Genomic DNA, 16,162 nt, shown 5'->3' on the forward strand with positions numbered 1-16,162 from the left:
TTTTTTGAAACAGGGTCTTGCTCTGTCACTCAGGATGGAGTACGGTGATGCGATCATGTCTCACTGTAGCCTTGATCTGCCAGGCTCAAGCGATCCTCCCACCTCAGCCTCCAGAGTAACTGGAACTACCAGGCACAGGCCACCACACCTGGCCAATATTTGTGGTTTTTGTAGAGACGGTGTTTCACTATGTTGCTCAGGCTGGTCTGGAATTCCTAAACTAAAGCAATCCTCCCACCTCAGCCTCCCAAAGCCCTGGGATTACAGGCATGAGCCACTGTGCCGGGCCATAAGGGATCTTACTGGGGCAGGATAGAATTGTTCTACCATTGGATTATGATGACAGTTTTCCAGAATAATAAATTAATAGAAATCATTGGTTGCACAGCTAAAAATGAGTGAAATTTATGGTAGGTAAATTATACTGCAATAAAGTTTGTTTTTTAATTATCCCTTTTTGTACCAAGATGTTAACCAGTTTTTCTTAAATAAATTTTACTCATTGAATTGTTGCAAGACTTTGCTTAATTTTCAGAGTTCTGAACAAGTTGGATCTTGACATTTTATGCCAATGTTCTCACTGCTTTTATGAAGGAATAGATTTATGCGTGTCCCCACTTTGCCATTTTAGAGATTCTGGCTTTTCTAGATTCTCTTTATAATTTATTGTTTTAATGTATTAATACCTAGAACTTTTACGTTCATTATTTTATGTATTCTGCTTCTAACATTCTTATCTGACGATTCAGAGAAAACTTAGAAAATCCTTTAAGCGTCTGTTCAGTTAATAAAAGTTATGCAAAACCATGTAACAAACAGACCTCATATTGATTGCCCATCTTTTATGAGCATAATAAGCAATTTTCCCTGCAGCTTTTTCATCAGATTTATTCCCTTGACAATAGAGCTCACATGTTTACTTCAAAAGTAATTGTAGACTGATCAGATCAGAGTATAATTTTGGGTTTACATTTACATAAATCATTATACCTACTGTGAAACTTACTGTGTCAATTAAAACTATATCAGACCACATTAATTTGAATGGTGCCAGTAACAGTCTCTAATTTAGATTACAAATATTACTGATAGAACTCCATCGCTTGCCTTATTCTGAAAGCACCGAATTAAATTTAAGTACAGCCCATAAAATCCTTCATGAATAAGGAGATAATAAATATTCCTTTCAAAATCACAAAGACATTTTGTATTTTGGCTGTGTTCTCATATATAATCTCTAGTTTTTTTTCCTGTATATTCCATTGTTCAATTTTTCCCATCATTGATAGTTTCCTTTGGGTCAGCCATCCAGCCGTTTTTTATGCTTTTGCTTTTTGGTTCATGCTCTTTAATTTTTGAATCTGACCTTTTCTTTTAGTCTTCCTAAGCACAGATTTTTATTTTGAGTAGGAGATTTACCTGACATTATCTTTCAGTTTCTGAATGATAACATCATCATATCCTCTCTTGTCCCTTGCTCCACGTAGTTCTGAGTCATGCAGCTTCAGCTACAGTAAACAAAGGAGAATTCAAATTTCATGTCCCTATTCACCTTCCCTGAATCACAGTGATGTTGGAGGTCATTTCAGAAGTGTTGGTCCCATGAGCTATGGAATTTGTCTACAACCCTCAGCTTCCTTAGGAAGACACTCAACAAATAATTATAAGCAATTATTACTGTTCAATAATTACAAACAGCTGTTTGATGATTACAAACATTTATTTTTAAGTAAATAATTTATTACCTTTTCTGTTCTGGGCCTAGTGATAGCACCTTGAGAAATAAAGGTAAATATGGCAACGTTCCTAACTTCAAGGACACAGAGGTATAAACAAATAGATTACAATGCTGTGCTTAGCGCAAATATAGAAGCCGGAATAAGAGCTACATATAGCAAAAGCAAAGTATGTACATCTGGTGAGGGGTGTCAGGGTTGACTCTCTGTGACAGACTTTGAAAATATGATATACCTACTGTGATTCTTATTTGGAAATGGAAATGGGTTAACTTGAGCAAAAATTGAATATACAGATGCTAGTTGACTTACAATGGTGTTACACCCTGATAAAACCATCTTAAGTTGAAAACGTCACAAGTCAAAAATGCATCTAAATAATCTACTGAACAGCACAGCTTGGCCTAGCCTACCTTAAACATGCTCATAACACATTAGCCAGCAGTTAGGCAGAATTATCTAGCCCAATGCCTATTTTATAATAAAGTATTTTATACCTCATGTAACTTGTTAAATATTGTACATTCTGTCAAAATTATGACAGTTGCACACGATTGTAAAGTTGAAAAATTTTAAGTCAAACTATCGTAAGTTGGGGACTATCTGTATTGGAGGAATGGAGATTAGTTCACAGACTTTTAGAAAAACTAGAGGGTCAGGCTCAGGATGGAGGTAGAAACAACAGGAGACAGATGGTCACAACTATGGACAGACACACAGCCTGGTGAGGACACCCTGCTGCTATCTGGACTGTAGATGGGGAGCCTGGCATCGCCACCATTAAACAGCAGGTGTGGTATGCTGGTAAATGTTAGAGACCAGCTTTCCAAGAAAGAAAAAACCCTGATTTTTAACATTTGCCAATTTTCATGGTGTAAATATTTTCACTGTGGGTGATTTCAAGCTGCCAATATGATATCACAGAATTAGAACTGGAAAAAAATGTACATTATCACACCACACCACTGTATAGAATTTATCTCATATATATGTGTGTGTGTGTGTGTATGCGTGAATCATTCATATATATATATATATATATATATATATATATGTAAGCGTAAATTACCACAAAGGCATAAGAATTAGGAACTGATGACTTTGAATATCTCTTAGGTTTTTATAATATAATTTATGTAGTTATTAGTTTGTGTCATTTTAAGAATTAAGAACTGATGACTTTGAATATCTCTTAGGTTTCTGTAATATAATTTATGTAGTTATTAGTTTATGTCATTTCGTAATTCATAATCAATATGTTTAACAACTGATGCAATTCTAAAAATTTTAAGAATCAGTCCTGGGAAGGCTGTAGCAGCTGGTTCCAGAACACCACTGATAAAGTCATAGCATATCCACTACAGGACTCTGTATACCACGTGGTTGCCACAGAATGTCTTCTGGTTCTTTTTATCATTTCTTTCCAGGTTCAAAGTTTCAGGAAAAAGCATCTTAGACAACATGCCAGCACTCATGTTGCCAGAGTCTTGCCTCTGTAAAGACGGGTCCTTGAGCCTGCCAAAAGTCACACATGGCGTATTTCCCAGTGCAGAAAGACAGACTAGCCTCAGGATCACATAAAAAAGAAGAGAAGTAAAGACAAACGTCTGGTTCAAAGCACTAGGAGTTTGACAGGTAGACTAGCAAAACAAGAGACTAAAGCAGAAGGAACAGCCTGGGCCAAGTCCCGGAGCTGTGACAATGGCAAAGCTCCCAGGGTGTGAGCTTGGGACTCTAAGGACATCATGCCACCAACTACAGGGCTTCTTATTTTTGGAGAGTTTTGTGCCATTCTAACTCTTGAAAATACCAATAATATTCCTCTTCTATCCCCAAACCCACATTATGAAAAAATAAAAACAATGGCTTTGGATCATCTACCAGTGAATTCGATAGTTAACTTAAGGATAATTAACAGACAATTGGCAAGTCCCAAAGGAGGTCAATTAAGTGGACTTGTGGCTGGTTTTGCATTCTGAAATGAATATGAGCAAGAACGTATCAAATGGGAATGAGATTTGACCTCCTTCTCTTTATCTCATTGGCCTAAGAGTGATAATAATAACAAAAGAATTGAAGGTTTATTGTATACTAGGCACTGGGTTGGTACCTTTCATATATTATCTCATTTAATCATGACAACAATCTTATGTAGTTGGTTCTATTATTACCTCCATTTTATACATGAGAAAATGCAAGCACAAAGAGGTTAAGGAACTTGCCTGAGTTCTACACAGCCAGATAGTGGCAAGGCTATGGTGAGTGCATGAGCAAAAACATTCAGTTATAAACATCTGACTTTAGACTTATGATTCCCTCATCAATAAGAGCAATCAATCATGAGAGGTTGATATCTCTATAACAAATACTAAGGTATTCACAACTATGGTGTTTGGTAAATGATCCCAACCTTTACTCCCATGCCCCAGGAGAGTTCACTTTTATAGGTAGGAAGGCAAACATCAGTCAATACATATCACATGAGTGTCAGCTCACAGTTGACAAGATAGATGTAGGCAAGTGGGTTTTCTGATGTTGCTCATATTATACCAAATAGGCAACAATCTGAAGATCAGACTACCGTATGTCTTGATATAGTACAGTGGTTAAATTCCAAGAGCTAGGCTGCTTAGGTTCAAAGCTGAACTCTGTCTCTTTCTAGCTATAAGAATTTGGACTTTATTTCTCTGGCTCAATTTCTTCATCTGTAAAATGGAAATCGAATGGCACTTTTTTCATAAGATTGTCAAGAGAATGAAATGAAATAATTTACATTAAATATTTAGCACAGTATCTGGCATGTAGTAGCCAGTCAACACAAATTGTTATTCTTCTTAATATGTTTTAAACTAGTTGACCAGCTCTTTCTGCCTCATGTCTACCACTTCACATAAAGGGCTTTGGGAAACAAAAAGAAATCCAGGAACATACCAAGGTGATTGAATTTTGTACTTTCACTTGACCCTGCCCTGTTCTTATGAATGACTTGTTCATAGATCTTCTCTGAATTACTGGGTAGTGAGTTGGTTAATTTTTTTTAACTCGCTCTGTCACCCAGGCTCTGTCACCCAGGCTGGAGTGCAGTGGCACGATCTCAGCTCACTGCAACACCTGCTTCTCAGGGTTCAAGCGATTTTCCTGCCTCAGCTTCCCAAGTAGCTGGGATTACAGGTGTGTGCCAACATATCTGGCTAATTTTTGTATATTAGTAGAGACAGGGTTTCACCATGTTGGCCAGGCTGGCGTCGAACTCCTGACCGCAGGTGATTCAACTACCTCGGCCTCCCAAACTGTTGGTATTACAGGCATAAGCCTGGCTTGAAATTATTTCTTTCTTGTTAGATGGCCTCATAGTTCTTATAAGCAATGTAAACGCTGAGAACATATAAACTATCAACTGGGCAAATTGTGATGCCCCTGGCACGTTAAATCACACTGAGCACCCAAATAAATTTGAAATAATTGGCCAGGCACAGTGGATCACACCTGTAATCCTAGCACTTTGGGAGGCCAAGGTAGGTGGATCACTTGAAGTCGGGAGTTCAAGACCAGCCTGACCAACATGGAGAAACTGGGTCTCTACTAAAAATACAAATTAGCCAGGCGTGCTGGTGCATATCTGTAATCCCAACTACTTGGGGAGGCCGAGGTTGCGTTGAGCCAAGATCATGCCATTGTACTCCAGCCTGGGCAACAAGAGCAAAATTCCAAAGAAAGAAAAGGAAGAAAGAAGAAAGGGAGGGGAGGGAAGGGGAGGGGAGGGGAGACTCTTCAGAAGTGCTTGCAGTTACTGTGATTTCTTTGCCTAGTTAGGGTATATCCAAGTCCAGAGGACAGGTTTTGCTAGGTCAATCCCAAACCATGGAGAGTTTGGATATCAAGGGTCCAGGAACATCCATGCATGGAATAACCACACAGTTAACTAAATTGCAAGGCAAGAAGTAGCCACTTGGAAATATTAGAATCTCCAGAAGGAGGCTATTCTATAAACACCAGAGAGAAGTCAAGTGTTCGGTTTTTTGCTTTGTAAGTAGAGGAACTGAGAAATACCCTTGACAATCATCACAAATAATAGGATATGGAAAGCTAATCGCCAAAGCATAAGGTCTTAAAACATTGCAAGGTACCTAAAAAAGGTCCTGGTGTCAGCTATAAAATTGAATTAATTTACTTCCCATAACGACATTTTTTTTCCTCAAACTACTAGTTTATTTGCCTCCTTTCTCTGTTAACTTGATCTGGAAAAAGGGTTTCTGAAATATCATAGTGCTTAGTGGCTCCAAATATTGGCTCAGAGAAGCTGTGGGAATTCCATCTCTCAGAAGTACTTATCTTCATGATCAGACCCAAAGGAAGGGGCTGAGGAGCCACACTGCAGATGGGGACATGCATATGAGGAATGTTGTAGGAGACATCTATCTGCCTTTGGACATTTTCAAAAGGGTTCTCACACCACAGAACCTCAACATGCCAGTCCAAATTCCATAAAACACAGGTGTTTTCAGTATCACTGGCAGGCCTTCCAGGGCTGTATGCCCTTCTAAGTCATCTAAACCGTGATATGAAAATGAACAAGTCATGTTGTGATATCATGCATTAAACACACCTTGGCTTGTGCACTAAATGTTATCTGCTTGGTCTTCCAGCAGAAGTAAGGCCTTGGGAACAATAAAGCATAGCAGAGACAGAGAAGGACTTCCAGCTTCTGGTCTGCCATGCAGAGAGCTTGGAAGTCACACTCCATCCTCACAACAAGGAAAAGCAAAACAAATTGAAAATCATGAACTCGTCTTAGAGAACTGAGGTCACAGGGAAAACTGCTGCCCTGAAATCTAAAGATACAGGTGGATACAGAGAATCACAGCTTATTGGAAACAGAAAATAAGCAGAAGCTCTTACCTGGACCTAGGAACCATATGAAAACTTAAACTGCAATTAATCAGTTTTAAAGGCTCAATGTGGACTAACTTGGGAGTTCAAAACTCCAGAGGTGTGCCAACTTTCATGACTTTTACCTCCAGGAGTTCCACCACGTTCTTATTATGATAATCAGAGAAAAATCATCTCCTGCCTCTGGTAGAGGATGAGAAAAAGTAATCATCTTGAAATACTCCTATAGCATGCTGTTCCCTTTCATAAAGGCTCACCCTCAAAGGAAACTATTTGCCATGGTTAATTGACCTGGAGGAAGATAAATATCCATCCCCAAGGTCCTCTAGCTTTCAACATGGAATCAGAAAAACCTTCACCTCCAAAACCCAGAAAACTGGAAAAATGGAATGACATTTCTTCCTTCCCTTCTGAGTGCCTCATGGTGAGGTGGAAAGAATGCCCTCACTTTACTCATCTCACTCTATTTCCTTTCATCATGCTTTAAAACTGTTCATTCTGAGGCGTGTGCGTGTGTGTGTGTGTGTGATCTGTAGTGTGAAGAAAAATAATAAAAAGAAATACTACCGCTCAGCTTAGAAATCAGGTCTAAGTTCTAAAGATTCATCTAACAACTCTGCTTCACAGCCTCTGAAAAAGAGGTGGAATTTCTCTTGCTCAGGAGCAGTGGGTGGGGAAGCCTGGGTGACTCCAAATGGCTGGTAGAGGCTTACTCCAAAAGGGCACTAATTCTGAGTCAGGTGAGTCCTGCTGTGCCCCAGAAGACAGGGTCTTGCCACCTGAGAGATTCTTCAGTTTTTGTCAAGTTTACGGTTTTCTTTTATTCCACACACAACACTGAGCTAAATAAAGCCGATATTGTCTTATTACATTTTAAAATAAAGTAAATCAAAGAAAAAGTACCTCTTGGTGTCACAACTTATGCCATAAGTTGTCTGATGTGGGTTCACTAAACTAATTCATAATGACATTAATTCATGATGTTTTAATTTACGGTGCACTTTTGCGGCAAAAGATTTAGGTACTCCTATGGCAAATTTTACATACTTAACAGTTATCCTAGGAATGACTGTCTATGCCTGTATATATATTTTTATGAACAGAAGCCAGTTTGTCTTCAATTAAATTTATGTAGAAACCAATCTGAGAAACGTAAACAAAGTCAAAATACCTTTATAGAAAAGGGTTGAAGATGTCTTTTCATTTTTTATAACTATGACAAAGCTATAATATTTAGTAGTCAAATAATACTATTTTATTATTGCAGTCTTAAGAAATTCATTCCTGTAGTTTGACTTTTCAACTTTTGTAGTCTTGAAACCTTATGTGCTGTCTTTTATGAAGCTGTTTGTGTCATTATTCTTTTTGCCATACAGTGACATTTTAAAAAGATCAGAAATAGAGATATTAAAAGCTTATGATGCTAAAGAAAGTTAAGCATTTGTTTAGCTTAGCTTTAGAAAGGCATCTACCTAATACATTCTATAAAAGAAACAATCAGCCTGTAAAGATTGTTTACAGTTGACAAGGTGGTACATTTTAGAGGTCTCGTCAATGACAGAAGAAAAAAAAATTCACTGAAAATCTCAAGTTATTCATTTCTACACAACATAGGAAAGTTCACTTTAATCAATGAAAAAAAAAAAGAAAAAAGAAAAACCTAACAGGTAGTCAGCCTTGTACTGTTCATGCCTTTCAGAACTTGTCAATTTTGCAGAGATAAGATATGCACATGTGAAAAAGTTAGATAACAATACAAGCATTGGTATGTAATGAAAGGCTGAAGTAAGAGATGCCGTTATTGAATCTTTCAATAATCAAGGAAAGAAAGTTCACTGAGTGGCGCAAAGGCTAAAGCAGTTGTCCTCTAACTGACCTTTTGAGGTTGAATGTGATTTGAATAGACGGGTGAAGGAGAGAACTACACATTGGAAAAGCATTACAGCTTACGTTGAATATGAGCTTATCAAAGCTTGGCTATTTGAGGAAAACAAACTACAGTGACACTTTAATTATATTAGGTCATACATTTAGACTAACATACTCTCAAAGGTCGAAGAAACATGACTTTTCTTCTGCTTTATCCTTTACTATGCTCACTAATCCCCTCTAAAGTAAATGGCCAACGAAACTTCACTTTCACACTTTCGACGTCGCTCCTCCCATCACGTTGCTGAGGAGCTCTAGATAGTAGAAGATTCTTGCATCAAGTCTATATCCTACCTCTATAATTCCTACTCATTGGTTCTTATTCAATTCTCCAGAAATACATCTTTGCAGAAGTGCCAATAAGCCCTTCAGATGCTGTTGTACAAATATCTAGTTCTACCTCTGCTATCACTTCTATAACTCTGGGAAATTAAGTATCAGGGAGAAGAATGTAGAGCTCACCTAAAAGCCATTATGAAAAAAAATCACATTGAAAAGTGCCAGCTCAGGAAAAAAATAGAACAATCAAAGATTAATGTGTGGTGGTGCACCCATATGCCAAGCAAATAGTGGAAAATTATTTCAGAACAAACTGAAAGGATCTACTATCACTTCTATGAAAGGTACCGACATAATGAAAATACACATTCTACCAAGAATTCAGAGAAATCATAAAAAACCTTTCTTTCTTATCTCCCTTTCCCTTCTATTCATTTATAGAGTAGGTTTAGAAATCACAAAGTCCTCCACTCAGAATAAAAACACTAATTGCAAATGAACAGAAGACTTGACCTTCTGTTCTCAATTAATGCTGTTTCTTTGGACAAATAAACCCTACAGCTATTTCAAACCTTTTTCTGTCAATAATTTTCACCTTCCTCTCTCATAAGCCTTGTGCAATAGCCTCTCATCTGTAGCAAAATTGGTTTATGGGAGTTACATGTTTTTTCCTCTCCTCTTTGCAATTCTTTCTCCAGTGGAGGTGCTAATGAACTGGGACTATGGACAGAAGGAAGACATCCAGAAGGCAAGAGAAAAAAGGAAGGGAAGGGAAAGAGGTCAAGTAAACAGCAATCAAGGTTGTGTCTAATTGGAACTGTGAATGTGGTCATTTTTGGTATCCACACTGTCCCCAGCTCTCTTCTTCATTTGCCAAGGTCTGCAAGGTTCTCTGTATGCTTGCCCTTCTCACTGTTGCAGTGAAACAATGTGGACACAAAGTCAAACTGGTGGCCTTTAGCTAATGCAAAGCTAAACACTGGACTAAAAGCTGTTTTCTGCATGCAGAGGCTTCAGGGCCTGAGACACTTAGGTAGACACGAAATAGTGTTGGCTCCAAAATGTTCGTCAAAGGTAACCACATCAAAAATCAAAGTTAGGAGAAGAGATGAAAAATCTAGGTTTCGAGTCATAAATTTTATTTAAAAATCTGTAAGAATATATAACAAATTCCTTAGGCTGCATCACTGAGAGGGTATCACAAAGCTACTTTAATAGTATGAATTCAACTGTTGCTGGGCCACTATCTCATACCAAGGCAGGATCTAAGGTATGTTTCCCATGTACCTGCAAACCAAATTGTTTCTGTTTCTGTGCTCCGCACTTCTTCGTTCTATTACTCTGCACCTTCTCAGCTTCTCCAGCAAAACTCCCCCTCCTTTTATGTCACTCCATCACTCAGTCGAAAGGTGGATTAATCAGATGTGAGTTGGGTTCAGGGAGAACAGGGCTAAGAAGCAAAGTCGATTTTCTGAAGCCAAGCTGTCCACAGGTGTGTACATTCATATATTCAACTGATAACTACGGTTTTTGTTTTTGTTTTAAGACTTGCTCTGTTGTCCAGGCTGCAGTGCAGTGGTATGATCTCAGCTCACTGCAACCTCTGCCTCCTGTGTTCAAGTGATTCTCCTGCCTCAGCCTCCCAAGTAGCTGGGGTTACAGGTGCACACCACCATGCCTGGCTAATTTTTGTATTTTTAGTAGAGACGGGGTTTCACCATGTTGGCCAGGCTGGTCTCAAACTCCTGACCTCGTGATCCATCCTCCTCAGACTCCCAAAGTGCTGTGATTATAGGAGTGAGCCACCACGGCCGGCCACTAAGATTCTTGTATTAGTTTCCTGTTGCCACACTCAAAAATTACCACTAATTTAGCAGCTTAAGACAACACAAATTTATCGTGATTGTTCTTGACTTCAGAAGCCTGAACTGGGTTTCACTGAGTTAAAATCAATGTGTCAGCAGGGCTGGCTCCTTCTGGAGGCTCCAGGAGAGAACCCATGGCATGTCCATTCCAGCTTCTAAGGCTGTCAATATCCCTGGGCTTTTGACTGTGCTATGCCAACATCTGTCTCTGTCATCACTGCTCCTTTTCCTCATCTGGCATCACCTCCCTCTGCCTATCTAAGAACCCTTGTGATTTTATGTAGGACCACCTGAAAAACCAGGATAACCTCCCATTTTAAGATACTTAATCATGTCCACAAAGCCCCTTTTGCCATATAAAATCACACTCACAGTTTCCAGGGATTAAGACATGGGCCTTTGGGAGCCATTATTCAACCTATCACAGCTCTCTCACTGGGTCTGGCTTAAGATGCTGGCTCTTCCTTCCCAATGAGTTTTATGCCAATGTCTTGACTCCAACCAGTGGATATAGTCTTGATATGAACTGAGAGCATTTTCTCAATATCTCCAAACTTAACCCAAACCCACAGCCAAGTAATATCCTGTTTTGAAGATGAATAAATAGGCTCCTCAGAGAGATGGAAGTGCTGTGCCCAAGTTTACCCAACCTGCAATGGAATTCAGGGCCCTGCCTTGCTCATGCATCTAAAAGTCTTCTGTGAATCTAAGAGTTTGCAATCTCACTTTGCCCCAGCTCTCCCAACGTATTTTTACTCTAGCTGGAGAAAGCTCTCGCCATAATTTTCCTCATGCTACCATCCTCCACAGAGAAGGGTCCGGTTCTAGCCTAAAATCTGACGTGATCTTAAAGGCCTGGCCGTAGACAACTTTTACTAGGCTTTGCCTGGCAGTCCTCCCAGCCAAAGGCTGCTCTCCCCACATCAGTCCTGCAGCAAAACCAACAAATCAGAGTTTTCTGGTGGGAGTTGCTGTTAAAGACTCAGCCTTCAACCCACCTTTCCCCCTTACCTCCAACGAGCCATTCTCATAGACACGTCTGCATTCTTAGCCTAGGTGCGTCCTTTCAGAGACCTCTTTACCAGGTGCCTCGGCTTTGGCACCTTCCCACTCCTAGCCCTCTGCCTTCTTTCTTGTCCGAGTCACTGTGCTAAGCGACCTCCTTAGCACCCGATCGCTCCACACCTGCCAGCCCTGCTCTTTCTCTCATGCTTCCTCACTCTCCACATCTCAGATTCCCATCATATGGTTTTTTCATCTCCTCACTTATTCATGGCTTGTCCCCATAGTCTATTACTCAGTTTGTCTCCTACTGCCTGTTGCTTCCTTCCCTAAATAATTTTTTCTCTAATGTAAGTATATGTTGCCCTGTGTCTTTAAAAGTAATTCATAAATAATTGATTGTGTAGTCAAGCTAGAAGCATCTATTAGAGAATAACTGATTGACTGATTATAACATCACAAGCTCCCTACAAGTGCTGCAATCATAGTGTGGGGTTCACTTACAAGGCTATGAAAGACCAGACCAAAAATCTATCGATCAAGACTTAATTCCTTGCCCCTAAGTTCCCGTTGGGATGTGATTGTTAAATTTTACAAAGAAGCTTCATTTGGTTTTGTTTGTTTGTTTGTTTTTTGTTTTGTTTTTCCTAAGTCACTGCTGCATGTACGCCAGAACAGGATAGTTAACGTCTGGGAGAAAGAGACAGAGGAGGAAAAATATTCTAGAGCTGATATCTGAATGGGTCATTGGAAAAAGATTTATTGATTAAGGATTAATTAACTCTCCACAGGTCTCATTGTAAAGTACGTGTGTATATATTTTTATTAAATAAACATTTCAAATTCTTCTGACGTTATAACTTCAAATACTTGAGTAATATTTATATTCACCTTTTTTTTCTCAACAATTGGGCATAATGATTCCTCATACCTGGAATCTTCAAACTCTCTAAATGGTTTCACACACGTAAGGTTTATTAGTATACTATCATAGGACTTGGTACTAAGTAGACGTTCAATAATAAAAGTTAAATGACCTGGAGCCCTGTGTCATGGGTGGAGTGAGTGAGACTGTCATTCTCGTTTTATATATGAAGCCAACCAGTGAGCCTCTGAGAGTGGCAGGGACTTGCCCAGGGGTTTATACTCAGCAAGTGGAGGAGCTGCCATTGGATCCCTCTATTGCTGACTCCTAGTACAGCAGTGTTCCCCATTCACAGCACTAATTCTGAGACAGGAAATAGATACAATCACAAAAACAAGTAATTTGGATGTTACGTTTTAAAGCATAATTTCCCACCAACAAGGAATTTGTTTTGTGAAATAACAAATTAAACAACACATAACTTAAATAACAACGCTTAACCCAAAGATGAGCTGTTTGATGGAACGCTCCTCCTTGATATTGCTTTGGAAGACATCCATATATGACAACAATTAATCTCTCTGATAATCTTTGTAGCCATGTTTTCAAAAATGAAAATGTCAGTCTCACTCACTCTTTCTGGAATAGAGTAAAAGCCTGATTTTCTTTTCTACCATCTCCTTTTTTGCTTATCAATAGCTTCCTTCAGAACATAGGCCCTTCTATTTCCCGCCTTCAAGCAAAATAATTTGAGACATAAGGTAAATTTATCTAGCCAAATAATCCCTCTGTCTTGATTTATCCTGCCACAGAATGAGTAATAACACATTTAAGTTGTGAAAATTTTGCTGAAAGCATTTTGCTATATAGGTATTTTTTTCTAACTACAGAAGTTCAAGGTGAAAGTAAGCATCATTTGTTTGCACACACACACACACACACACACACACACACACACACATTCAACAACCTCAAGGTACTTATTTCTTATATAATATTATAAGACATGAGAACAGAGAGTAAACTACTGTGTTGTACAGGTTACTCCAGAGACTCCAGCTCACAGGTCCCAGGGAAGAACTGAGTGTCAGCTAATAAGGCAATCACAAACATCTGCTTAGGATGATATATTTTAAAAATACCTTCCCCATTTATGACCTCATACAAATGTATATAATGACAGTATTTATGTGAGTTTTTTCTCTCCTCATATTTTTCTCAAGGCTTGCCGATGATGCTCTGTAGCATAGCTCATATATCTAGGATCGTGAGTTGAGGACCACAGTACTAATTATCTGTATGATCACTGAGCTTTGTTTTCTTGGTCTATAAAATAAACCACAGCTCCCCCAGAGTTTCATTTCTCTCTGGCACTTACGATAATCATTTGTCTCTGCTTGTTTTGAATATGAAGAGGAGTATGGTGTGTCTTTCATAAATACTATCCCTTTCAATCTGGCAAAAAAACGGTTTACCACCCATCAATGTACCTACTTTACTGCAGTTGAATCCAAACCAATATTATTTTAAAGAATTCTGACTTCCATAGAGTACTTATTGGGTAAAATAACTTGGTATACTAAAGACATGAAGGCAAGTCTGGAGATGGACGATGAGTTTACTTTTGGAACAGAATTCGTTTTAGATCCCCACGGACTCTGTTTTGAAGGCAGCGGCTCTGATAGAAATGACAGGTAAGACCTCTGGAATTTGGCAGTGCTGAGTCTTCATAGTTTCTCCTTTGAACTACTTATTATGTTAAATCACCTAAAAAGAAAATCTAAATCCCTTAAAATAAGACTCTTACACACTACATTTACCCATAATTCTGCTTCATAGAGAAGAGCCATATGAAGGGATTTCAATTAACCTAGTATTATAAACAATATTGGGAATTAAAATATTAAACTGTGACCCTAATAGTTTAGAGGGCAGATGGCTTGTTTTATTTTATTGAAAAGAATTACTTATCAGTGAGTTCGTGAAACAAATTTAATAAGGATCATGTTTCTTTTATTATGTGGTGACTAATATTGACAATATCCTTTTGAGACAATAAATAGTAAGGAGTTGCCAGACAGTGTGCTGAGCATTCTACAGCCATAATTTCCTTGCATCCTTTAAGGAATATTATTATCCCCACTTTACGTTTGCAGAGCTAAAACCTCAAAAGATTCTCCAGCATACCCTAGTCTCACTTCAGAGGCTAGGTTCTTAGATGCTGTATTGTTCTCGCTTTCTGAAAAGAATGGGATTTATCTTTAACACTTCCTGCTCAATCATTTCCAACCTAACCATCTATGGTTCTAACTCCAGATCATTGCTCCCATCTATCTCTTGTACATTTCACTGCTGGCTACAACCATAATCCTTATTATTTCTGCCCTGGAAAACTCTAAAGCTTTCTAAATGACCTCTCAAGCCATTTTATACACAATTGCCACGTCTGTTCTCCTGCTGTTCTCATAGTGCAACTCTTGATTCCAAAACATGGCATTAACAGCAAAGACCACAAAATTTCAATATTAAAAATATCAGGTAATTAATTTTTCTATGACTGTAAGTAGAGACTGTCCTTTTAAAGGCTTTTTAAAAACAAGTTAGGAGTGTAAATGTTAATTGTCAACCCTTAAATTTGCTAGTAACCTAGTAATGACAGCAATTTAATCATTAGATGGATTAAAAAGCAATAACCCATTGACTATATCTGCTATGATTTTGTTCAGTCTCATATTTAAATCTAGATTAGCATTTTATATTAAATACATATTTATATTGTGAGTACTCTAGCAAAGCGAGAACTAGATTAGTAAAACTGCTGAATAATTTTTAATGTTTTGAATGTCAGGTATGATTAGCTGGTTCTTATTTTTACCATTAAAATACTTTCCCAGAAAAAAAAATATGTACTTCTTCATTCTTACAATGCTCTGTTACAGGGCTATGTTTTTTTTTTACTGATACAATAAATTTTCTTTTTGTGAAAGATCAAAATGCTTAATTAATAGCAACAAATTCTGAATTTGAAGCATTGATGTCAATTAAAGTCTAGTCTTCTGCGCAAACAATTCAAATATACCACAATCTTTCTATTGCCAGGGATTGTTTAAAAGGCAGCTTTCTTTCCTTCAAAGGAAATTCCATAATATCTCTATCTATTCCTAGGACCTTCATAATTCATAAAGCACTTTATCAGTATTTGTACCTTTGACAAAAAAACAATTTTAACACTAATATCTATTGTCTCTCAAACCCAATTTAACTGACAAATATTAATCGCTCTTCTTCTTAAGTGAAAGAACATCATTCAAACCTTTCTAGGTTTAAAAATCACAGGCCAGGCATGGTGGCTCATGCCTGTAATCCCAGCACTTTGGAAGGGTGAGGAGGGCGGATCATGAAGCCAGGAGATTGAGACCATCCTGGCTAACAAGGTAAAACTCCGTCTCTATTAAAAATACAAAAACTTAGCCAGGCATGGTGGCACACGCCTGTAGTCCCAGCTACTCAGGAGGCTGAGGCAGGAGAATCACTTGAACCCGGAAAGTAGAGGTTGCAGTGAGCCAAGATTGTGCCTATACACTCTAGTCTGGGCA

The sequence above is a fragment of the Cebus imitator genome, unplaced genomic scaffold (assembly GCF_001604975.1).
Source record: "Cebus imitator isolate Cc_AM_T3 unplaced genomic scaffold, Cebus_imitator-1.0 Scaffold94, whole genome shotgun sequence".
Taxonomy (NCBI): Eukaryota; Metazoa; Chordata; class Mammalia; order Primates; family Cebidae; genus Cebus; species Cebus imitator.